At 38.5% G+C, this 25,526-nt stretch overlaps 1 long non-coding RNA gene across 1 annotated transcript in view; it reads left to right on the forward strand.

The window, feature by feature from the left end:
- The first annotated feature begins 6,532 nt into the window (after positions 1 to 6,532).
- The window catches only part of LOC143441179 (uncharacterized), a 58,622-nt gene continuing 39,628 nt past the window's right edge, over positions 6,533 to 25,526 (forward strand). Inside the window, exons 1-2 of the long non-coding RNA XR_013108407.1 lie at positions 6,533 to 6,745; positions 16,959 to 17,059. This is a non-coding gene — a long non-coding RNA (uncharacterized LOC143441179). The remainder of the gene's footprint in view (positions 6,746 to 16,958; positions 17,060 to 25,526) is intronic.

The raw sequence follows: 25,526 nt of genomic DNA on the forward strand, positions 1-25,526 counted from the left end.
CAGGTGTAGAAACTTAGAAGACCATACCAATAAGATAACCATTAAGCTCTGCCATGAAATTTCTAACAACTTTGGCAATGCCAGTTGATACAGAGATGCTGTCAGCCCAGTGGTCATCATGCTGCAGTTTCCCAAAGGTGTCTTCCATGATATTTTGGGTGGGAATGATGTCATGCATTGTGGTCATGTATCTCTTTGTAGTACTGATGTTGTCATGGATGACGTTGGCCAGAGGCAGTGCAGGGAGCACTTATGACAGTATCAAGTGAGTTGCCATTCTTCTCATTCATACCCATAAAAAACACTGGACATGAAGAGATGAGGTAGAGGGGATGATTCTTTCAGCTTCACACCATTTCAGTGGCTTCCAGTTTTCTTCTTGGTAGTTTAAACACTACTATAGTCCACAGAATACTTAGACACAAGCTTCACCTTGTTTGATGTTGGTGAGATCTAACTACTGCAAGGTCTTGACTGTATTGTTGAAGTTGAGGTTGATGGATATAGCACTGATAGCAACAGTATCACTGTGAATGAGTTGAAGGCAACCCTGCTGACCATGGGTAATACTAAGTCTGTTTATTTTGACTTTCATCATCTTGTCTCAGTTATATATTTGTCACTGTACAAGACAGGGATTATCTTTTTACTTATTATGCAGCAATACTTTTGGAACTCAATTATTTCCAACTTGAAATGAGTTTCATTTAGGCCCAGGAAGCTCCAAAGGAGACAGTTCATCTCAGAAAGAAACTGTTGAAGACTCAGGAAGTCAACAACTCACAAGTCTCAGGAAGCCTCCTAAAACTTTTTCACAGAGTCTCCCTGTAAGATTATACAAGTAATAGAGACTTTTGGGTAAAGAGGTAATTCTCTGCCCTCTCTAGCTATTTTGATCACTCAGGTTGTTCAATGCCTTTCAGTGAGGCAGCTGCTTTTGAGTTAACTATCTTCTGTATATCAGTCATCACTCATATTTTGTCAGTTGCTCCAATAAACTCATTGATCCACCAAGGTGGATTTTGGTAGAATCATTACTTTGACCTGTTGTTGGATTACTGCGTGTGGTGAGCAGGTATTTGTTCACGTGTCTCTAGGAAAAGCCACAGAATTATTTGTCCAAAGGTTTTATTAAGCTTTTTGCTGTAGCAAAACCAAAAGCAAGCAAAACACCAGGTTAGCCTAGTTCAGGATTTGATATGCCATTTATTAAATGATGCCATTTTAATTGAATCTTTTCTTGAAAGTGTATCCACTGAGTACTGAATATGAAGAAGTAGAAGTATACTACATTATAAACAAGGATCAGCACTGGAGCTAATGAGCTAGAACCTAAAAGGGTACTGCAAGAAGGGCATGGAGAAAACTGTTATCTAATGTTATCTAAGTTGATGGTGTTAAGAATAAATAGACAGTTGTGGGGAGCCGACAGAAGGTGGCTATCATCCTTGCAGCCATCTTGAGCCATATACCCTGACAAGAGACTTGTTTACAATAGCCTACAACAGCTGAGCACACTCTGATAACATGTTGTTTTAGATACCCAAGGTTTTCCCTTGGGTGTGTGAGACTTAACTGTGTGATTTAGAGCCGAGACTTAAAGGTGTGACTTAAAGGTGTAATTTAGAGATAAGACTTAAAGGCGTGACTTAAAGACGTGGCTTAGAAGTGAGACATATAAAGACAGAAGAAATTATTAGACACTTGTACTTGGAAGAGTACTTGAGACTTGAGACTTGAGGCAGGTAACTTGGAACTGGGAAAGAGACTAGCAACTTAGAACTAGGATTAGGACTTGAGAATTGGTGCTGAAGCCCAGGACCTGAGACTTGGTACTAGGAACTAGGGACTTGGAGAGAAGAGAGACTGAAGAATAAACTGGATTGAATCACACTCTGTCTGGTCTCCATTCCTCGTGTCTGTCGTCCTTACTCTATCTTTTGCTAAGGGCAGTGCAGGCTCTAACAATTTAGCCCCCAAGGCTTTTGGCAATGTGGGTTCCAACATTGATAGTGTGTTCCAAAACAGACAGTTCAAAGCTCATTGATACAGATACAGATGCTGTATTAATCAGACTTGACTAACACTATTGTACAGAGCAGTCAAAGGTGGTAAAAATTGTGAACTCTCAGAATTTGTTTCATAGTTGACTTTTGCAAGATATTTATAGTTTAAATAATTAGTTCAGTAATTCTTTTTAACACTTTTAATCTTCCATGGATTATAAAGATAATAAGGGTATAAAATCATGTATATTCATTTCCTTGTATTTAGTACCTGGCCTTGAATGTAGTATATACTCAGTAAGTATATTGATTGATTTACTTGAATAAATGAATTAATTCATCCAGGTGTATTTTCCTGGCACATAGCCAGAGCTCAATTCTTGTAATAACTCTCCCAACTTTCTCCGTAAAACAACCTCATCCAAGGAAGGATTCCTGTAATATACTTGTGTTTTTCTTATACTCCTCCTGGTCTGTGGCCATTGCCAGCAAGATGTGCTCAAAACACCTATTATGACTGACAATCTTGCATCATTCCCCGGGAGGAGAGTTTTCAAGCTGTGGAGAGATGAGGTTCAAACTCCAAGAGGTCATCAGTGCTCTTACACTGCCTTTGTGTTGTTTTCATATAAATATTTTTACTGGAACAATTTTTGGCAGATGAAGCCCACTCCCAGGACTGTGGAAAGAGGAGAGTTTTGTTCACCACATGCCAATGGTATGCACTTGAGTCAACTTGGGGCCAATGTGATTTCAATTCATGTTCTTTTCACTTCTGTCTTGATGCTTTCCCACTGAGTCAGTGTCTATGCTTTATCCTTTCTTCAAATGGAAAACAGCTGGGCTAAAGTGAAGTTCATGCCCAAATCCCCCACTTTACTCTCTTATCAAGGAAGCAGCTGCTTTTTCTGACACATTGATCCCAGTACAGATGTTTTGCTAATTACCACAATGTAATATTTGGCAGCTTATTAGTAAATCAGCCAAAACAGATTCACACATGTAAGCACTGTCTGCCACTCAGTTATGGTGATTTCCTTTAAGGGCTCTCATGTTCTTTACTACTAGAAAGTGCAAGAAGATGTCTTTGTCATGAGGTAAGAAAGTTTCTTTAAGAAATCACAAGAAGTGACTGGCCAGAGGTGAGATGGAAGTGAGGATGGAGCTATGTGGTTTTCCCAGAGCTTTTAAGGAGGGGAATGGAACTCTTTAGGTTGCCCTGACTACCGAGAGTCAGAGGAGAGAGAGAGAGAGAGAGAGAGAGAGAGAGAGAGAGAGAGAGAGAGAGAGAGAACAGACTTCAGGGATGAAGCATTTGTGACACACAGGCCCAGAGAGATGGAGTATAACATGTGGCAGTAAGACCAAAGTGGAAAACTGAGAGTGTGAGAACAGGCAATTAGAAGCAAGTCTCCAAGGGTACCAACAGATGTGATAGAGGTTTGATCAAAAGGATTCCTAGTACATTAAAAATCTCTGTGAACTGCATACTCAGAAACTCAAGTGAGCTTGGGTAGCATATGAGGAGATAGTACTCCTGTTTTTCTGTTTCTATATCTCATAGTTGATACAAGTGTTTTGCATAGTGTCATCTACTGAAATCATCAATTTTTCTTCAAAGCCATCATGATTATTGTGGAAGTTAAATTTTCTCTAATCAGAAATCCAAGAGAAGACAACCTTGAGTAGAAGAACTCACAAAAAACAAAATCATGTGTTAAAAGGACAAAAACTCAGAAGATATCTACACTTTTGCAGATGTGTAAAACACAACAAAGAACAACAACAGCAACAACAACAACAACAACAACAACAACAACAACAACAACAACAACGGAGCTTGTGTTCTACCATGGCAACTTCATAACGAGTAAACAGAAAATAAAGATGATCAGTTAGTGGACATGGCATAAAAGGACTTCAAAACCTAGTCATTTCTTTCTTTTTTTTTTTTATGTATGGGAATGTTTTCTCTGAATGCATGTATGTCTGATCGCCTGGAACTGTTGTTATAAGACACCAAGTGGGTGTTGGGAACTGAACCCAGTTCTCTGCAAGAATAACAGACTCTTAATGGCCAAACTATCTTTCAAGACCCGGAATACTGTTTTTGTTTGTGTGGTTTGAGTTTTTGAGATAGGGTCTTTCTGTGTAACAGTCCTAGCTGGTCTGGAATTTGATTTGTAGACCATGCTGGCCTTAAACTCACAGAGATATGCCTGGCTCTGCCAGATGAGTGCTGGGATTAAAAACATGTGCCACTATGTCTGCCTGGAATACTATTCTTAACATCTGCAAAGAGCAAGCAAAGGACTCAGGTAGACAAAGTATTGAGTCCAAGGTATGGGAAAAGCTTACAAATTCAATTCAAGAAATAGACAAGAAGATTAATAAAATTCATGAAATAACTAGAACTAAAGAGAAAAAACTTTAATGGGTGAAAAGTTGAGAAAGGAACGAGATATAAAAAAGGTTCTGAAGAGAAATTTTTGAATGAGAGAATCTATCAAGTGCATCATACAGTAAAAACATCAATGGAAAAAACTGTTTTAGAAGTTTTATTGCTCAGGACAGCCAGGGTTACAAAGAGAAACCCTGTCTTGAAAAACCAAAAAAAAGAAGAAGAAGAAGTTTTATTGCTGTGAAAAGACACCTTGACCAAGGCAATTTGCATAAAGGTAAATATTCGATTGGGGATGGCTTAAAGTTTCAGAGGTTTAGTCCATTATTATCATGGCAGGAAGCATGGTAGCATACAGGTAGACATGGCGTTGGAGAAGCTGAGAGACCTACATCGTGATCCATAGGCAACTGAAGGGGACAATCTTACCTATGCAGCCAGGATGAGGGTCTCTTCCCCAGGTAGCCAGGAGGGGAGGAAACTCTCTTTCCACACTGGGTAGAGCTTGAGCATAGAAACCTGAAAGTCTACTCCACAGTGGGCTTCCTCTAAAAAGGCTACACCTCCTCCTAATAATGTCAAACCTCCTAATAATGCCACATCTAGTGGTCTTATGGGCCAATCATGTTCACATAAGACCAAGGAGAAAATTGAATGTCATGAATATCGAATAAGATTGAATTAATAACACACACACACACACACACACACACACACACACACTCACGCACTCACTCACACATCAATGAAAGTGACAAGTACCTCCAAGAAATATGGGATATATTCAAGAAACGAAACCTAAGAATTCATTGTATATGAGAAGAAGCTGAGATTAAAACTAATGCCCTAGACAAGATTATCACTGAAAATATAGTTGAGAAATTTGGAAACCTGTAGGAAAAAATGGACACCCAAACACAAGAAACTTTTAGAGGTCCAACTAGGCTACAAGAGAAATGGATTCATGACATGGCATAGTCAAGATGTCAAAATTTCAAAGAAAAAGACAGTATGAAAAGCTATACAGGGAAACTAGAACCTAGGAAAGAATGGAATAATATAGATCCCAAGAGTTTAAGTTAAGTAATTGTCATTCAAGATTTTTTGTTTTTGTTATTGTTGCTGTTTTTTTTTGTTTTGTTTTTTTTTGTTGTTGTTGTTGTTGTTTTTGAGACAGGGTTTTGAAGTGGAAACTTAAGGGTTCTTTGGAAAGTTAGTTGTGTTGGATGGTGCTTTGCTGGGGCAAACACATGAAAAAACATTTCACTGAAGCAGACAAAGTGAAAGGATAGTCTTCTAAAGCAAGTACATGAAAGGATACATATGTGGTAGAAATTTCCCTGCCCAATCTGTTTGCAGCGGGAGGCCTATGATTAGACAGGAAAAAGAGAGGCAAAGCTAAGGGTGGCAGAGAGAAAGAGAAGAAGAGAGATGCAGAGAGAGTGAGGTAGGTGAAATGGCTGCAGATGTGGACCTGTGTGGCATCAAGTAACTAGGTAGATATGAAATGTAAAGGTTAGGGTAATTGGGATAACCTTCTAAATCGTGTAGACATCTTGTGTATTGAGATTTTATTGATATATATCAATCCATTGGTTAACTTTAAGCATCAAGAGTATTGATTTACTGGGTGACTAGAAGATTGGGTCTGCTGACAAGTGGGTGGTTATGGCTGTGAAGGAACTAGTGACTCCAGGGATGAACAAACCAGAGCTGGAAGCACAGTGACTGGTTGTAGTAATGGAGGCTAGAGAAAGTAGACTGGAGGACACCCAGCTGGGATCAGGTGGCCCACCAGTAGCCAGCATTATCAGGAACATGGTGGCTGAGATATCTAGACACTTCCTTTCTAATACCTCCCACAACACATATGATGAAGGATCCTTTACTAACGACAAGCATGACCCATGGAGGACACGTGATGTTTAGAAGGAGGATAAGTAGGACTCAGTGGACTGGGAGAAAACTGGATTTGGCTTTTTGGTAGAGATAGCTTTGCAATGCTTGTTGGTCTTACATCATTGCTGACCTTCAAATTTCTGAGAAAGGGACAGTGGGAAACTTCTGCTGACATTTCTGTTGGCCCTGGTTCCTCCTGCTGACTCATGCTGACTCTGCTGATGTCTGACCGTTCCTGCTAGGTTGTGTGACTGTTACTGCTATCCTGATACTTCTAAACTGGACTGCTGGTGTATCTGTGTTTGTGAGTGGATTGAGCTGCTACTACTGACCTGTGTACTGAACTGCTGGTTTCCTGACAGCACTGATGGGAGCTGCTCCAAAGAACCATTTCTAAACATGTCCACTCCTCTGTATCATTGCTTTTCCACTACCTCTGGTGAGTAGTGGGCTAGAAGGGAGGCTGAAGCACTTAAGAGACTTTAAAAGTAGGCTTTGAAAAAATTAAAGTTACAGGGTTTCTCTGTCTAACAAGCCCTGGTTGTCCTGGACTCACTTTATAGAACAGGCTGGCCTCAATTTCTATACCCAATTTTGTAGTTAAAAATAAGATGACAAACACAAGTATTTAAAAACAAATACAACTTAAGGCAATTCACAACTTGTACAGAATTCTTAAAGCAATAATGTATGTAGAGGAAGAAGAATGTTTACACAAGAACACGTGGCAGAATACAGTCCATGAAAGCAACAAAAGAACATAATGGAACAGGAAAGATAATAATCATCTCCAACATAAGCCATCAGCATCCAAGAATATCAGGAAAAAGACAATAACTAAATTAATCAACTAACAAGAACAGTAAATATTGAAACTATAAATAATTTACACAAACACTTCTCATTTATAACCTTAAATGCAAATTACCTTGACTTATCAATTAAAAGACACAGACCAATGAACTATCTTTCATCTTCACAAAATACTCATAGGTAGGAAAGGTATCTATAACCTGAGAGTCAAAGGTTGGGCTTCAACCAAAACTAATCAGAAGAAATGCAAATGGTCACTACATGTTTATAAAAGAAATTCATGAAGGTGATATAGTAACTGTAGTAGGTAGTTATTCACCAAATCTTGGCAGTTTAAATGCATAAAATAAACACCAACTGACATAAAAGACCACATTCGTACATAGGGGAATAATAATGATACTTCAGTAAACAACTCTCGCACCTAGATAAATCTGCCAAATAAAAAACTCTATAGTAAAGAACTATTTTATTTACAAATTACAAATTTATAAACAACAAATTTGTAACCTAACAAATATATATAGAACAGTCTTATCTATTGGCTAATAGATAAGAAATACACATTCTTCTAACTAGGGAATGAATCTTCTATAAAATTGATCACATTGTAAGTCACAAAGAAAGCCATAATAAATAAAAATTGAAGTAATTACTTGTACCAGACCATAGTGGTATTTGACTAGAAAACAAGAATAGAGTCTGATGACACAGTGAATCTACTCAGAATAATTACAGTAGAAATGTCTCCAAATTTACAGAGCAAATAGAGATCCAGACCCATCATAAATTTATTTAAAACTACAAGTAGGCATGACCAGAGAAGAGTAACTCCATGGCATAGAGTCAAAATACCAGACATTCAAAGCAAAAAACAGAAATTGTAGCAGAAACACACACATCTTCAAAGTCAAAATACACCAGAATTATGAGATCAGTCGTTAGCAACTCTGAAAGCCAGAACAGAATGGAAGACATATTTCAAAACCTGAAATTAAATGACTACCAGTAAAGATGGCTAAGTTCAACAATGCCATCTTTTAAAATTGACTAAGGAATAAGGAATAAGAAATAGGGAATAAGGAAGGAACTTTTGAGACAAATAAATGAAGGCAATTCATGGCCATCAAGTCAGCACTGCAGAATTCTGCAGATACGATTACTAAACACATATTAGTTCATTGCCACCACCAAGAGTAAGAAACATAATTATGTTTATTTCTTGAATTTTCCTCAATGTGTATGGATAATACAATGTTTCTTGTTCTGTAATTGTCCCTGATTTACTCCCTAGTACTCTATAGTGCTATCAGTTTAACCCAGCCAGCTGTCTATCTCCTACAAGTCCTCCAAGCTGTCTTCTGTCTGCCCTCCCGCATCTGTAATTATTGTATTTCCATTAGTTTAATTATCACCCCAAAACTGGGAGCTAATCTTGTGCCTTGACTCCTCAATGGATTTGTTATGTCTTGGAAAGACAGCTGCCCACTCTCCTCTCTTTCTTAGAAGTCAACATAACCTTTTTTTGGGTGCTCAGCCAACAAAGCAGTTCCTCTATTGAGCCACTGACTTTTCTTCATATCTACTGCCTACAACCCAATGCTTGTCATATAACGGGCACTAAGAAAATGTTTATTTTATAAGTGATTATGACAACAAATATTATTTCTTACATATTATTTATTTACATAATTTGATTTTTAGAAAGATTTGTTATTTTTACCTATGTGTATATGTGTGTATATATGTGTGTACAGGGGACAGTGTCAGTATATTTTCATAAATGTAGGTACCCTCAGAGGCCAGAAGAGAGTATTGGTTCCTAGAGGGAACTAGTTACAGATGCTTGTGAACTGCTCAGTGTGGGTACAGACGTCATATGAAGTCCGCTACAATAGCAGCATATATTTTTACATGCTGATCTGATATGTCTTTCTGCCTGCTAATAAAAAGACTTTATAAATGAGGAATGTCACTGTTGGGAATAACAGGAAACAGAATAAATACAGGAGACAACTTAAGTCTAGCTCCTGTATTTATTCATTGAAACCTTTCCCTAGACCTGTTTTCTCACCAATGGAATGAATGTATTTGATGGAGCTGCTGTATGTTAGTTCATATTTTCTAGTTAACAAAGCCAGACTCAAACCAAAGAGTTCCTGACTTGGAGTCTAGGTATACTTAAGATGCTTAAATTTGCCAAGGCTGACATTAAATATAAAGAGAAACAGCAATTGAACGGGCATCATGTATTATAAAGTCAGCTCACGTTAAACCACTTATGTGACCTTTAGTTCAGCCTGTAATCTCTGGCTCCAGTATTTCCATTTGATTTGTACATGGAGAATTTCAGCCTAGTTTGTGAACCCACAGCACTCCTCTAAGTGCTACTTGCCCCTTCTGTGCAGAAAGCAGGCATTTCTAATCAGTTACTGAACAAATCCATCAATTTGTCCAACAAATCCATCAATAAGATTACAGGTATCTTGCTGTCCTACAACAAGCTACTTCTAGTCTATTGGAGTCTTTTAAATGCCAAGAATATACCTGGGATTTTAAAGTAAATATAACTTTTGTCCTTCTGTGCACTAGATATTTTCTGGTGTCTAAGTTTTGTTATACTTTAACAGAGCCACAGTGAACTTCAGGTTATTTGGATTTATAGTTCCAGTCTTTGAGGGTAGTGATGAAGCAAGGATACTAATGGATCCTTCATCATGAGCCAATGCATAATAGCCAGCCTGTAAGCAGCTTATAGTTTTTTATTTTTGTTCCAGCCTAATGCCAATGACTCAGTTGTATAAGCCAACAAGGGTATCTATGTTCAATGCATCCCAGCAGAGTGGAAATCAATGATAATTGGCAACAGATGTGGATACACGGCTCTTGTGTGTCCTTTCTCTTCCCAGTGGACTTCTACAAAGGAAGTGTTAACTGACCTTGGCATCTTCTCTGCTTTCTGAATGTCTGTCTGTTTAGCAAAGCATTTGAGCAGTTGGGAAATCCCTGATGCTTTTGGAGGCTAGGTTACATCAGAGGAGTCTTTTAATTAAATTCATGTTATTCCATTTGATTCTGGCATGCTATAAGTGTAAAAATAAATATTTGCAGGGCAAATGAAGTTTTCTTAGAAGACAATTCAAATCAAAAGTGCCATAATCCTTTATCATCTTAGCACACATAGAACCTCCCTGTTGGTTGCCTTAGTGCCTTTGAGTTTGGACACAGCTGATGTGGTATAATTAAATAATTCTTGATACTGAAGACTAGCTTTCAAGTCTCTCAGGAGAGAGAGCACCAAGTCTTCTGTATACTTAGTCTTCAATAAAACTTAACAATATATTGTTAGTTGCAGTGCTAAAAATATAGCTTTTATAATAAGTATGAAGGCAACAAAGGTGCTTTTTTATTATATAAAAAAGGACAGGCTTAAGCCATGTAATTAGAATTACAGTATCAAGACCTTAGTATGGGCTGGTCTCATGGGTCTCATGGTTGGTGAAGACAGTCTTTCTATTCTTCCTCTGCAGCTTACTTGAGGCAAATTGACATAACTGAAATACATTAAAGGGGGAAGTGGTTGGCAGCAGTGGTAGTCAGTTTGAGGATACTACAAAGCAATATTATTAAATTGATGACTTAAATCACAAAGTTAATTTCTCAGAGGCACAGAAACAAGAAGAACAAAGTCAGGGTTCCAATGTAACTGGGTTTTTGACTGGGAGTTTTGGCTAAGTCCTCATTCAGGCTTTCATAGATGTAAGCACACAGAACACAAGCTCTGGTTTCTTTATTATGAAGGGCAATAATCTCATCATAGAGATTGTATCTTCATGACTGAATCTGAACTTGAATACCTACTAAATGGTTTATCTCAGAATAGTACTATTAAGGGGACTTGGGATTCATCATATGGATTCTGGAAAAACAGAAACTAAATTCATAGCAATGAATGACTTGGAAAGCCTGTTCTGCGAATCTGTTATTAATGTCCGAAAGATACTTATTTACAGATAAGAAGGCTTTAGTACAGACATAAATGCTATCTCTATCATCTGAGGGCCTATTGTGGCAGTGAGATTCTCATGTATATTTTCTTAGGTTAGAATGGAAGTCAGCAAGTAGGAAATATTGGAGAGAAGTAATGGAAACTCATAAATGCATTCTGCAGCACAACTCACAGTCACCTTCTGTATTTCTGAAGCCATAAATCTCCAAACTATAATATGGTGATCAGGTTTATGGCTTTGTATTTAATCACATAATTTTTTTTTTTTTTTTGGATAAGGTATGTGGGAATAAGTATTTGGCATCTATCTTTTACTTGGAAATACTCAGGCATAAAAAGTAACATTGACAAAACAAGCTTGTCATATGGCAAACAAACCTAAATAGTTATTTAAATCTAGTTAGTACTTAAAATGTAAACCCAAACCATGACATAGATTATAAATTTTGAGATCTGGGCTATAAAAGCCAGCGGATCCTTGGCACGCTATAATAATTTTTGAAATATTTTAATAATTAGAGCTTCAAAACTATGTCATGTTTGATGGCAACTTTGGGGATCTTGAATCTCACTCAATTCTACAGAGGCAGAAGGTTCTTCAGATCCCAGAAAAAGTTTCTCTGATTGCTGGTAGACATACGGTTGATGGTAGCTCCCAGAAGGCAGATTTCAGCTTAGTAAAAGAGATGAATTTTTATGAGCTGGAGTTGTCCAAAGATAAATATACTACCTTGGCACATGATAAGCCCTCCAGTGCACTTCAAGAATGAAATATAGAAGTAGTCTTCTGGCACGCACTAGAATAGGATAGCAAAGCCTTTCCTTTAGAGATGGTCCCCACACAATCCCCATTAGACACTCCATGGTTTACTGTGTTGGTGAGGCATGTCGTTTGGTAAATTAGATATTTAAAATGCATTTGAGAATTAAAATACTTCTAGCTTAAAATGGGCTTACTGGCATGTATCCTTGCCATAAGTTCAAGCTTATCTGTATTTCAATTTTGCCAGTGTAACTCAACCACTTCTAAGTCTTACATACAGTCACAAGGGAAGCCACAACACACAGTTTTGCCATTTTCCATCTTTGGTTTGGATGCATGTTCTTTCCATGTCATATTATTCATCTGGCTTTTCTATCTGCAGCATCAAATTTTATGGTTAATCCTCCTAATAATATCCCCTTTCTCCTCTAGCTCCCATGTATTGATCCTTGGTCCTATGGTTGTCACTCATTGCTGTGCTATTTTTAAGTGCCACACAAAAGCACAGCCATTTGTTCCCAGATCCTGTATGGTAGTTTGAATTAGAATGGCCTCCATAGGCCCATATATTTGAATACTTGGTTCTCAGTTGATGGACCTGTTTGGGAAGGATTAGAAGGTGTGACCTTGTTGGAAGAGGTGTGCTACTGGAGGTGGGCTTTGAACTTTCAAAAGCCCATGCTATTTCCAGTTAGTTTTCTCTGCCTCATGGTTGTGTCTCAAGATGTGAGAGCTCTTCTACTGCTCCAGAACCATGCCTGCCTGCTGCTACCATGTTCCCTTCCATGAGGCTCATAAACTCCAACCTTCAAAAACTGTAGTCCACAAACAAATGCTTTCTTTTGCATGCTGCCTTAATCACTGTATCCTGTTCTAGCAATAGAAAAGTAACTAAGACAGCCAGGGAGGCTTCTATCCTGATATGGTCCACTTCTTCCTCCAACTCTCATAAACAAACAAGGGTATCAGTGACCTAAACATTCCTTGGTCTGACTTGACTATCTCTTTTGCAAAGTTCATTGGTTCTCAAGGTGTAGGCATGCAAACACCCAAGAAGGAGACATCCTCTTTTCTTACCCAACAACTTGAGATCCTGAGTTCTTACAACTGTGCCCAATTCTAGGCTTTTAAAATGTATAACAGAGCAACTGCTAAAAGTGAAATAGAACCATGTGCCCTGCTCTACCTTGACAGATATTTCTCTAAAAAAATCATACTTTGTATGATATAGCCTAGTTAAATGATACTTATCATGGTGGTTATTTTGCTTTTACATTGTAACAAGCACAAAATAAACTAAAGAACTAAAGAGAAAATGAATCACGTCTAGTTATTTTGTAACTATTCTATTTAGGTTTCTTTCTTAGTAAAACAGTATATTCTTAAATTTTCTGCACTAATTTGCCTTTTAAGCCTATGTTAATTGCATAGAGTAACAACAAATAAAAAAATACTGCCTGTTTACTTTATATAACATGACTGATTTCATTTTCATCTTCTAAAGTTTTTTTTAACTTTTATTGATTCTTTGTGAGTTTCACATCATGCACCCCAGTCACACTCATCTTCCCATTCCCTGTATCATCAGTCCTCCACCCTTGCAACTCCCCTCATAGTAATCACACACACACACACACACACACACACACACACACACACACACCCCAAAACAAAGCATAGAAAACATCTCATTGCAGAAGCTGTAATGTGTCACAGTGTGTCCAACAATATGCACCTGTGTCCATATACCTTTACTTGCTAATGTTCATTGCAATGAGTCATAGATCTGGACCAGTGTTTCTGGCTTCTGTGACACCATCAGTACTGGAGCTTCAGTGGGATTCCTTCCAGTTATTCTATTGTTGCCCTGTGTGAGGGAGCTTCTGCAGTTTTGGATTTGCAGGACTGGCCCTTTCACACACCCCAACAGTTCACAGATAATGTAGGTTTGGGGTGGGCTAACTCAAATCCCTAAATCTGGGCCTAGGTGACAATGAGATAGTCATCTTGGTGGCTCTCCCTTATCCTCACAGTTAGGGCAAGCTCTCTAACACTGCTCTGACTAGGCCACCCAATGGTGTCATCAGCAGGACACAGAGCCAGCTCTCCTGTTCTCACACCTTCAGTGCTGGCTCACTTGAAGGCCTTCACCATTAGGCCCAGCTCAACTGTGCTGCCCAGGGAAGTTGCAGGGCCTGTTCTCTTGAGTGCTGCAGCCACTGAGAGGAATAGCCATCTTCTCTGCTTTCATGATACTGGGGGTTAGCTCTCTTGACTGCCTCAGATGGTGAGGCGCAAGGGTGCATAGCTTTTATTTTCATTGTTAAATTTCTTCTTCTTCTTCTTCTTCTTCTTCTTCTTCTTCTTCTTCTTCTTCTACTTCTTCTTCTTCTTCTTCTTCTTCTTCTGTATATGTGTACATTCAGGTACATGTCTGCTATAGCATACAAGAAGAGGTCAAAAAGCAAATGAATCAGTGTTTTCTTTCACTATAGACTCTTGGGATCTAAGGATTGAACTGACCTCATCAGGATTTCACCTGCTGAACCATCTCACCAGCAAGACATACTAAACTTAGTACACATTTATTCTCCAGAAAACCTAGACTTAGTTATGTTTATGCAATTAACAGACATGTCTCATTGAAACTCTTTTGAGGATAATTTTTTGTCATTGAATATGAACTAGAAGAACATTTTAAAAATGTGTTTTACTTTGGATGGGAATCATAACAACCATGGCCAAATATTCTGGAACCAGCATCAGAACACTGACTCTGAAATGGAAAGATGGAACTGGAAAATGATTCAGGCATCAAGGATGGGATCAAACCTGTCTCTGAATTCGTTTGAGCTGTTCTTGGATAGAAGGATGAGAAGTTAAAAAGAAACCTCTGGTTCCTTTCCTTCAACTGACATTGCTCAGAGCAGTGGTTCTTAACCTATTTTGAGGTCAAAGACTTTTTGAGAATTTGAAGGAAGTTTCAGATAATTGTCCAGAATAAGACTCTTTCTCAGATGAGCAATTATAACAATATACAGATCAAACAAACACTTCAGGCGAGGTTATAAAGGGTTAGGTACATTGTATACAAATGGCTCCAAAATTTGAATGTTATATTTAATACTTGCTAAATGTGCTTACAGAATAGATATTTGTACTTACTATCAGTAATAAGAATTTATTTTACTCAGTGCCTCAAGCTGCAAATTGGAGTCATTTGGACTGTTTCTGCAGTACCCCAGGAATTAGTAAAACCTTTTTCAGTCATTGAGGCCCCTTCGCCTGTCTTTACTGGTTCACTCTTATTCTTCCTTGAGGATCTCTGCCCTGACCAGCCCCTCATTAATTCTAATGGGATATGCTTGTAGTTTTCTAGATGGTTTTCTCATTTACACCAATATTACACAACTACAGCACTGTATCATCGACTCAGTGCCTCTTAAATTTCTCCACTAGTCTCAGAGGTTGTATCTAAAACTTTTAACACAATAATCAAGATATGCCACCCAAAACTTATATTTCTGTGCTTTGGAAAAATTGCTTCCCTTTACTTGGTGACTTCATGTTTACTTCCAGAAATCAAATTCTTTCTTAACAATCTCTTGACTCCTTTCTTATCTGCCTATGTTTGTCTTGTCCTTTTCTTTTTGTAAGGAACATTACCTTTTTCTTTCTAAACTTTTATAACATTATAATCTACATCTGATTTCAAGCCTCTGTTGAGGTATAACCAATACATTATGAATCAATGTATCTAAATGTACAGTTTAATGATTTCTTAATAAAATTACATAATCACACAACAATCTTTCACAATCCAGTTCTACACCAATTTTTAACTTTTTTTTTTTAATCTACAGTGTGTGACTGATGTGATTCAGTGGTAGCGGCCTTTCCTAGCATGTGAAACATTCAGTGCCAGACAGCATGTTAACTTTCATAATTATAACCAGTCTAAAGGCATCAGCTCCTTTATCAAGTATAAACTAAAGTCTTAAAGATATTAAGTAACCACCCAGGTTCCATAAATAACTGTTATGAGGCTAAGTCAGATTTGAAGTATAAATTATCCTCATTGCAGAGGACATATTTTGAGGCAAGATGAGATAATGATTCTTTAAAAATAATCCCTCTCTAAAATTTTAATCCACTAAAGAAGATTAATTTTATGCAATGCTTTATTTGAAATTCCAGCACATACAAAATGGTTAGTAAACATCTGTTTAGTGATTTCATGAGTGCATATCCATGTTACACAATTGGTTTATTTTAGAACTATCCCACCATTGTTAATTTTCTCCAAATGAAGCACAATAGTTGTCTTAGCTATGGCATAATTTATGTAATTTATCTTGGTGTGGGGTGGAGATGAAAAAGTTTCTTAATCTCATTGCCACAGAAAGAAAATGATTAAAGTCACTAACTTATACCACCCTTGAGTGATCAATTATCTCTCCATTACATTTCTGAATCTGTTACATAAGGCAGTGTTCTGTGTATGTGGTTAAAGATTGGTTGATTAGAGTGTGAAATGAGACTAAGAAGAGGAGAAAATAAAAGAGACAGGAAAGAAGAAAGTGAAGAAGGACAAAAGACAGGGAAAATTAAGAAGACACGGAAAGAGAAAGCAGTACTTATTTTAGAGTCTGGTTGAACACTCTCTCCAGATGAACAAAAAGAACTTCAGCAGTCAAAATAAATTCTTTAAAGGCTGCCTGTGTTGTGATATCCCTTATGTAGAGGTATTTGTAATAAAAACCATGCTGAAGGTTTAACTGCCATATGACCTTTTAAAATGGCAATTTTATTTTCCCAGGTATAAACCTGGAATTTTCTGGATATCCCCCCAAACTCTCTTTATATCAAAAGATGTGTCTTAACCCCTTTGAAGGTAATTCTTAGTTGTCAATTTGATCACACCTAGAATTAGCTAAAGGCCAAGAGGCCAGGAACATCCGAGAGGGATTTTTTCTTGATTAAATCATTTGAAGTGGGAAGGCCCACTTTTAATCTGGACCCTTTGAGTTGGGAAGATATACTTTTAATCTAGTTCTTCTGATGCAGGTATATCCTCCTTTAATCTGGGCCACACCTGCTGTCAGCCTATAGAAAAAATATGGAAGAAGGGTGATCTCTCTCTTTGCCTGCTTGCTCTTATACTGCTGGTAAGTCCATTTCATCATTAGGATTACTGCTTGGTTCTTTGATGTTATATGATTATATGATTCCAGTATATACTAAAGACCAGCTAAGACAGCCAGCCTCATGGATTGAACAACCATTGCATTCTTGGACTTTTTATTGGTTGACATTCATTGTTGTACTACCTAGATCATACCCTGAAAACCATTGTAATAAATTCATTTTATATATCAATTCAGTCTATTAGTTCTGTTCCTCTAGAGAACCCCTGACTAATACAATCCAGTTGTGTGACCTTTCAGATCTGTGGTTTTCTTTTATCAGTAATCCTGCCTGACATACCTGAAAAAGCATGCTATGATTTCATTTATTGTTAGTTCCCCAGATTTGAGGTGAAAAACCACTGATCCAAATTATCATAGATATGTAGCGTAAATTTCCCCTAATTTATTAAATAATAAAGACGGCAAGAAGCCAAATACTGGGCAAGAAGGAGGCAGGCAGGCCTTCCAGGTCTGAGAGAGGAAGAGGGAAGGCACAAGGAGGGGAATTTTTTTTTTTTTTTTTTTTTTTTTTTTGGATAGTGGGAGCAAGGCAACCATGATGTAGTCCTGAGGCTGTTAATTTGGGTGGCAAAATACACCATCGGAAGATTTCTAACATAGAATAGTTGGTGAATTTAGGATGCTAGATTTCGCACCTAGAGAGTGTGTTATCTGTTGATTCTAAACTAAGATTGTCTGGTGTTTTTCATTTCATGGTGATTCAACTGGGCTCCAGGGAAAGGTAACTGCAGCCGAGAGTGGGTTTGCAAGAGTGAGCCCCAGATAGCTGTGGAAATTGGGGAGTGCTGAGCGCATTTGGCAGCAGCCAGCTGAGGGAAGAGAGAGCTATCTTGGAGATCTGGAGAGGCCTTGGCAAGGGAAAACATTCGGTCTCAGACTTGGTACCAGGCTGGGAATAGACCGAGACCGCTGGCCGATGCCTAGCCAGCGATAGTATGATTTTTTTTTTTTTTTAAATATTACACACTACATAGACAGATGAATTAAAGAAAGCAATTAAACAAGCTTTTAAAAAATTCATGTACACAGGCTACTTCCTTTAGGGTAGGGTTCAAGAGGTTAGCATTTGGACACGAGAAAGATAAAGGCTCTTATATTTAAGAGTAGGTAGTTTCCAAATGGGGTATTTTGCAGGCAAATAGGCAAAGTTACAGAAGCAGAACATAAGCATACCAAGTTGGCCATGACAACCTGAAGCAGACATGCTTGCAAGGTGTCATAACAAGGTGATCATAACAGCAGATGAATTAGAAGTCACCAAATTGGACTGAGGATGAGACTTGCTGAACCACCAATGCGTGTGTATGAACTACCTTCCCACGGAGCCTCTCTCTTGTAATAGCCCCATGTTTAAATCCATGTCCATATATTCTTAGTAAAACTCTGCTTCATGCTAGTCCATCCTGAGATTGGTTTTTGTGGCATTGTTTTTTTTGTTTTGTTGTTGTTGTTGTTGTTTTTAATCAGAATGAGAGTCTCTGAAAGGGTTATCTAGCCTGCTGTACGTGGTAGTATGGTGGCATTTTTGGTTCATGCACACTGCTGCCACCACAGAGAATGTATCACATTTCTTCTTACAAGTGTTGAGAAGTGAATACTATGTAAGAACACTGTTGCTGAGCTACGTTCCCCTCCTCTTTTATTGTTTTGAAATTGTAGAATATTTTACATTGAGCGAACTTAGAAAACTATAAGTAAATGATAGTTTTTTTTTTTTTTTATTGTTGGTGATGGATGGTAAGGTTGTCTGTTTGTTTGTTTGCTTCTTGTTGTTTGCTTTTTTGACAATTAAACTTTCCAAATATGATGAACACAATAAATTCATGAAAGAGAAAGAAGAAAGGAATGAAAAACACAGAGGTTGGAACACAACAATGAAGAGAATAAAAGGAGGGGAAGAAAAATGAAAAAAATAAGGGAGACCAGATGGAGAAATTTAGAGAGCAGGAAAAATAGAAAAAGAATGTCATGTAGGAAAATTTTGGAGGGAAAAAAGAAAAACAGTTTCATTTCAGCCAAGCCTGTGTATTGTATACGAAAAGAAAGCTTTTTTTTTTTTTTTTTTGAGTTCATGCTTTAACCACAGGCTTTGAACCACAGTTTGAGCTGGAATGTATTTTATTGCTGAAAAGCTCGCCTTTTGCATAGGATCTTCTGAGTCTCACGGCAATGCCCAAAGGTGAATCTGAAAGCCCTGGTTTCCATTTCCATAGGGAAAGGACTCTTGCCTTATGTGAGCCAGACATAGAAGAGCTGAGTTCACAAATGCTCGGTGCCAAGTGTATGTGAGTCCTGCATTGCTGTTGGGAGTCCAGCTTGTTTATGTCTTTCTTGATCTTAGTCCAATGTGATCTCACTCATTGTGACAGGGATTCTATACTGGGCAGTTAAAAGCAGTCCTTGTTAAATGAACCTTAGACCACTCTGCAAGGCAGGATGAAGGAGGCTGTGGTCTAGGCTGGGGAGTCTGGAAAGGGAAAGAATGTTGGATTCTCTTAGCCAAAGTTTAAGTCAAGCTCTCAGGATAATTCATGGATTATGCAAGCCTTCTTTGAATTTTGTTTGCACATGGACAATAGGTTTTGTGTATCTGGAAAAATTTGCCTAGCCATTTTCCCTCAACTCTTTCATTCTTCAAGATGACTTACTATCTGTTTTATATTAACCCCCTGTAGATAGTAGTGGACACCGTTCATTCTGTTATATTTGATACTATTTGGTAAGATGGTTTAGCAGACAAAAGTACTTTTCGTGAAAGCCTTGTGACCTGAGTTCTATCCCTGGAAGTCAGCCCCAAAGAGTTCTCTGATAGACACATACATACATGACACACTCTCCCCAACATTATGAAAACACACATACATAGTACTGGTGAATACAAATGAAATAAACAAGTGCTTTAAGTGTCTTTTTTATATAAAAGGTGGCACAGATAATAGTCACTTTTTATATTATTTGAGATTTTTTGAAATTGGCTTCTGTAGGATGTTTCTAAGTGCTCATATCTTTCGGCAGCTAGTGAGCGGTCCCTGCCCCTCACTAGCAGGACACTGAGGAGAGCAGGCCCTACACCTCACCTGGGAAGCACAGCAGGGCTGGCCCTGGTTGAGGGGTCATGAGTGAGCCTGCCCCCAAGAGTAAGAGTCCAACAGAGCTAGCCTCATGAGTTCAGGAGAGTTAGCCTTACCACTTGCCTGTCATGAGGTGGCATGGGGTATAGGCGTGATGCCTTTCTACCTGTGCCTGTAGAGAGAACTGCCCCTGGGGTCATGAGAGGGGGTGACCTCTCTCTGTCCCTTACAGGCTGCAGCACTTGGGAGAGTGGGCCCTGCACCTTGTGAGGACAACACAGTGGAGCCCCTGATGAGGAAGGCACAGATGATCCTAGGACATGAGAGCAGGAGAACTGATGCTGCCTCCTGACAATGGTGGCATTGGGTCGTCTAGTCTTAGCAGTGTTGGAGAGTTTTTCCTGGTGGTGTGGATAAAGGAGGGCCAGGAGGCTAACTGTGTCATCTAGCACCCAGGCCCAGATCCAGGGCAGAGTTGGCACACACCAAAATCTATATTGTCTGTGAGTAGTAGGGACTAGTGAAAGGGCCAGCCCTGCTGATACGAAGCTACAGGATCTCCGTGATGCCAGGCAACAACAGAATAACTGGGAGGAGTCCCAGTGAGGATCCAATATTGATGGTTTCACAGAGCCAGAGATCTTGAACCAATGCCTCCCTGCAATGAGCATTTGCTAGTGAAGATGTGTGGGCAGAGGGATATACTGACACACTGTGACACACTACAGCTTCCACCTGGAGATATTTTCTATGCTTTGTTTTGTTTATTTTGTTTGTGTGTGTTTTTATTTGGGGGAGTTTGCAAGGGCAAAGGGCTGATATGAAGGGATGGGGAGATGAATGGGGAGTGGGGCTGGAGTACATGATCTGAAACTCACAAAGAATCAACAAAAAGTTAAAAGTGCATCTTTAAAAGGACAGATGCAGTTGGGACTGACATGGAAAGGTAATTCACCTGGAGGAAGAAAGCAGTTCTATGGCATCAGATAGGAAGAACCTGCCATTTTCACTCCTAGGATGGCAGCAGAGAACCTCAAGTTCCTAGAGATAATGGGTGGCGTGATGACTAGATGGAGCTGCAAAGTCTCCCTGGACATAGGTATTCTCTTGTTTTATCCCCAAATACTGGCTCCACTCCAGAAGTAAAGAAGGTTGCCCTACATGCCACAGGAAACTGAATGGCACAATCACTGGCTTACCTGTGAGGTTCTGCTGGGAAACCAGCACTCAAACCACAGCATCACAGAAATATTTTTGGCTTCAGTACTAATTGCTTGTTTTATTTTGAATACAATGATACCATTTTGTGGTTTCTTGCTAATGATATTTTTCTGTGTAGCTTATTAACCTGTAATCAAAATTAAAATGCTTTCTTTCTCGTGGAGAGAGAGGGAAGGCAGACTCCCCCATGTTTCAAGTTACTGAGAAGTCTGTTTCTACCTTGGTACTAGCTTCCGTGATGTGTTCAGTTTTCATTTCCATGTCCCATCTTCCACTTTGTAATACCTATCTCATCTTCTTCTCCGTTTTTTATTTCCTTTGTTTTTCCTTTCTCTAATTAATATAGACCCACAGACACATTCTCTCACATGCATTAAGCATTCACATGAATACTATGCATTGAATATGTAGTTGTACAAATATCACCAAAGTGAGGTTTTAACCTCATGGAATTAAAAAAAAAAAAACCTGGATCATCAAGGTGATACCAAAAATTTCAACCTTGAAACAGTCCACATCTTTCAAAAGAATGTTTCCACATTGGAAGCCAAGTTCCCAAATGCTGAAGGAATTGGTCTCTAAAATCATCTTCTGTTTGGATCATCTGAGAGGGAATCAAATCCATCACATGGCTCCATGCCAGACATACGAATACTGCTGAATGATTTTCCTTGTCTTTTGCTAATCACCATCATGTTGTTGCTGATGAGATGAATTCCCTAAGCAAGATGAGGCAATATTTTCCAAGAGAAAGTGAGTTTTGTTTTGTATTTTCTTCTCACCATTGCAAACCGTGCTCATATCCCAGGCTCGGTCTGCCCACAGAAACCATCTGGCCCACAGCTGCTGTGTTCAAGTGGAAACTCCAGCAGGAACAGTCCAAGGGCTCTTTTTGCTTCTTGTAAATATCAATGTCTGTGTTATAGGTTGCTCCTACCCTAGTACTGGAAAGTCAACAAGTGTCCTTTTCTTTTATCCTTCTTTCTATAAATGGTTGTTTATACCAGAGATGCTGATATCTGGCATATGGCAATACAAGTAGGCTTAAACTATGAGCATGGCCAGTTGACTTTCATCAACTTTGAGAGTACAGCTCTTGAGGAAAAACAGACAATGAAGCATCAACATCAGAACTGTAGAATATAGCCACATGCATATTCACATGGCCAGGAGAGTCTCCTGAATGACTGCAGTTTCAATCATGAAAAATAACCTGCTCCTTCATTTTCTAGTCTCTTGCTCTGACCAAGCCTGGTGACACTTGGTCTCATATTCTTCATAAATAGAATGTCCCTCTTTTCTCTTTATGTTTTTATTATGACAATTCAAATTATGACTGTTTTATAGTAGACAGATCACACAGAGTTTTATAGTAGAAGGATTTCTATTGAGATGTTTACTAGTATAGATATCTAAGTGAGACAGGTACTTTAACTATATCATATGAGACTTAGAATCAAAGAGAAGGCCCAGCCTGAACAGAAACTACACTAATGTGTTCAATTGAGATTTTAGGGGGCTCATGCAAGTCTTATGTGGGCTTTCTTCTGGAATTTGCTTTCTCTGTCTTTTGCTGATTCCTACAGTTCTACTCATGGAATTTCATTTTATCTTAGCTGGTCTTAAACACAGCCAAACATTTATGGCTTTGATGACCATAATATTTGGTCTTGAAGAGCTTTCCCTCAAGCATTTCCAAAGACTCTTGCCATCAGACTGGCTGTGATGCTTTCTTACTTTATGCTTGTGTTTCAGAACTACTGTCAGAATAACCTCATAGCTGATATTTGACCTGATATCCATGGTCCACACAGTATGTCCATTGGCTTTCTCCTAAGACTTGCACTTTCCTACCAAGGATAAAAAGACTTACAGCCTTACTTTGCACATGAAGAAAACAAGACATAGTAGCCAAACTTTTGGCCCCAAATCACATTGCTAGATATTGCTAGATATATCACATTGATAGAGACCTGATGTGCTCTTAAGTGCATAGCTTTCCCATCATACATTTCCCATTCTTAACATTCTCTCTGACAGTATGACTTACATTAGAATTATCTAGGATGCTCATAGCAAAGGCTAGTGCCAAAGCATTCCCCATGAGATCTTAATTTCAGTAGTATGAGAAGGCCATTAGAATTTGCATGTGTTCCTCAATTTTAATGTGGGAACCATTGATCTGTAGTGTTTATTTCCGTGGCACTTGGTGAGCCACGAAGAACTCTATAAAGCAAAAGCAGTATAAATATCAGTGATTTCTTCTTTGCAGCACTTGTTGAAAGCCAGGCTATTAAACTAATGAATCTCTGGAAAAGTAAAATTTCTGTGGCTACAGAGGCTTTAGCATCCAACTCTTTTGTCATTGCAGCAGATGGTTTTCTACTCAAGACTGCATGCTGCCCCAAGCAAAACACCAAGAGAAGGTAATCATTTCAGCTGTAAAGATCTTGGTACTTATTGTGTTGTTCATGCTGCTGTGGATATAATATTTACAGGCCTTAAAACTCTCAATTTTATATATGTCCATCTGTCTAGAAAAAAATTAGCTAGCCTGACTTTCTTAGAAAATTCTATGATGAAAACATATTTTCTAATGAATAAATTTTTGTTTCTTGGTTTGAAGCAATAACACTTTAGATATGATCAGTGGCTCAGACCCAAAAGCAGAGTCTGGTAACTTCTATCCAGTAAGGCCAGTTTGTCAAGCACTAGCAGAAAAATGGCAGGCACCTTAAGGGGCCAGTCCTCTAAAGTCACCTGTACTCAAAGCAATTTGTGTGATGATGTGATGCATTCTCCTTTCTGGTTCCCTGGTGGACCATAGGTTTTATATATGCTAGAGAAGCTATGGGGCAAATACTTTTTTCTGAATAATGAAAGTATGATTCATCAGAAGGTTCAAATGCCAATCTGTTTTGACCAAAAGATATGAGTCCTAATTAGCTGAATCATAAAGGCAATTTGAAATATAAGAGAAAAAACCCCTCCCTGTTATGACCCAGATTTTATGAGATGATGAGAACAGAAAGTTAGAGATGCTTTGTATCCATCATTCTCAGCTAATATGTTCATGCCACAATTTGGCAGATAAACTCACCTTGCCCTACAAATAGTTTATTGAGGAACTATGTACACAGTGTACTATAATTATATTTTCCTAGAATTGAATGAAAATAAAAACACACCATACTAAGATTCATGGGTCTCAAATTAGGCAATTCCAAGTAGAAAGTGAATAGTGTTAAGTGTCTGCCTCAAAATACATATAACACAGGGAAGCCACTCACATGAAATTACAATAATATGGTTACCTAAATAAAAACAGAACAATGACAATGCCAGTTGCCATGCCAACAGAGATGGGGTAGTTTTATAAGGCCCTAACCTTAGATGATATAGACAGTTAATAACTTCTGGGAAAGTTATTAAAGTAAAGACTGAAAAACCAGTCTTTCCCAGGGTAGGCCTCCTAATTGGTTATCTAACACCAAATTGTCAGCCCTAAAAGCATATACATATGAGTAAGCCTAAATGTACTTAGGCTTGTATGCATGCTACTTATATATTTATATACACACACATATATGAATATGTAGTAGCATTAAGTAAAGATTGATCAGGACTTTGTGAATCAGAGGTAGTTGGATATAGAAGGAATTAAATGAATGAGAGGGAGAAACTATGTAAATACAGAACACATATATGAAATTTTAAAAATAAACAAGGAAAAGATTGAGAAGTCACAGATTAATACTTTAATAGTGTACCTTAAGGCCTTGGACAAACAAGCATGAACCATAGTCAAAAAGAGTAAACAAGAGATAGTCAAAATCAGGGGTGAAATTAAAGAAATAAAAACAAAGAAAAAGGGACTGCTAGCTGGTCTGCTCCCATGAAGACACCATATCCTGAGAAATCCTAGAGAATCCACTTCATTCAATTGTTAATAACCCTCCCCCCCTCCCCCCAAGTCCCAGGGCTGCCTCTGGGAGCTCAGGACCTATCATCCACCAAAACCCCTGCTCCCCCCACTCCTCGCTCCCCGAATACCACTCCCCTTCCACCTGGCTTTTCTGCTAGGGCAGACTACTACCCCATCTGTTCCCCTGAAGACACCATATTCTGAGCCA

The sequence above is a fragment of the Arvicanthis niloticus genome, chromosome 2 (genome assembly GCF_011762505.2).
Source record: "Arvicanthis niloticus isolate mArvNil1 chromosome 2, mArvNil1.pat.X, whole genome shotgun sequence".
Classification (NCBI taxonomy): Eukaryota; Metazoa; Chordata; class Mammalia; order Rodentia; family Muridae; genus Arvicanthis; species Arvicanthis niloticus.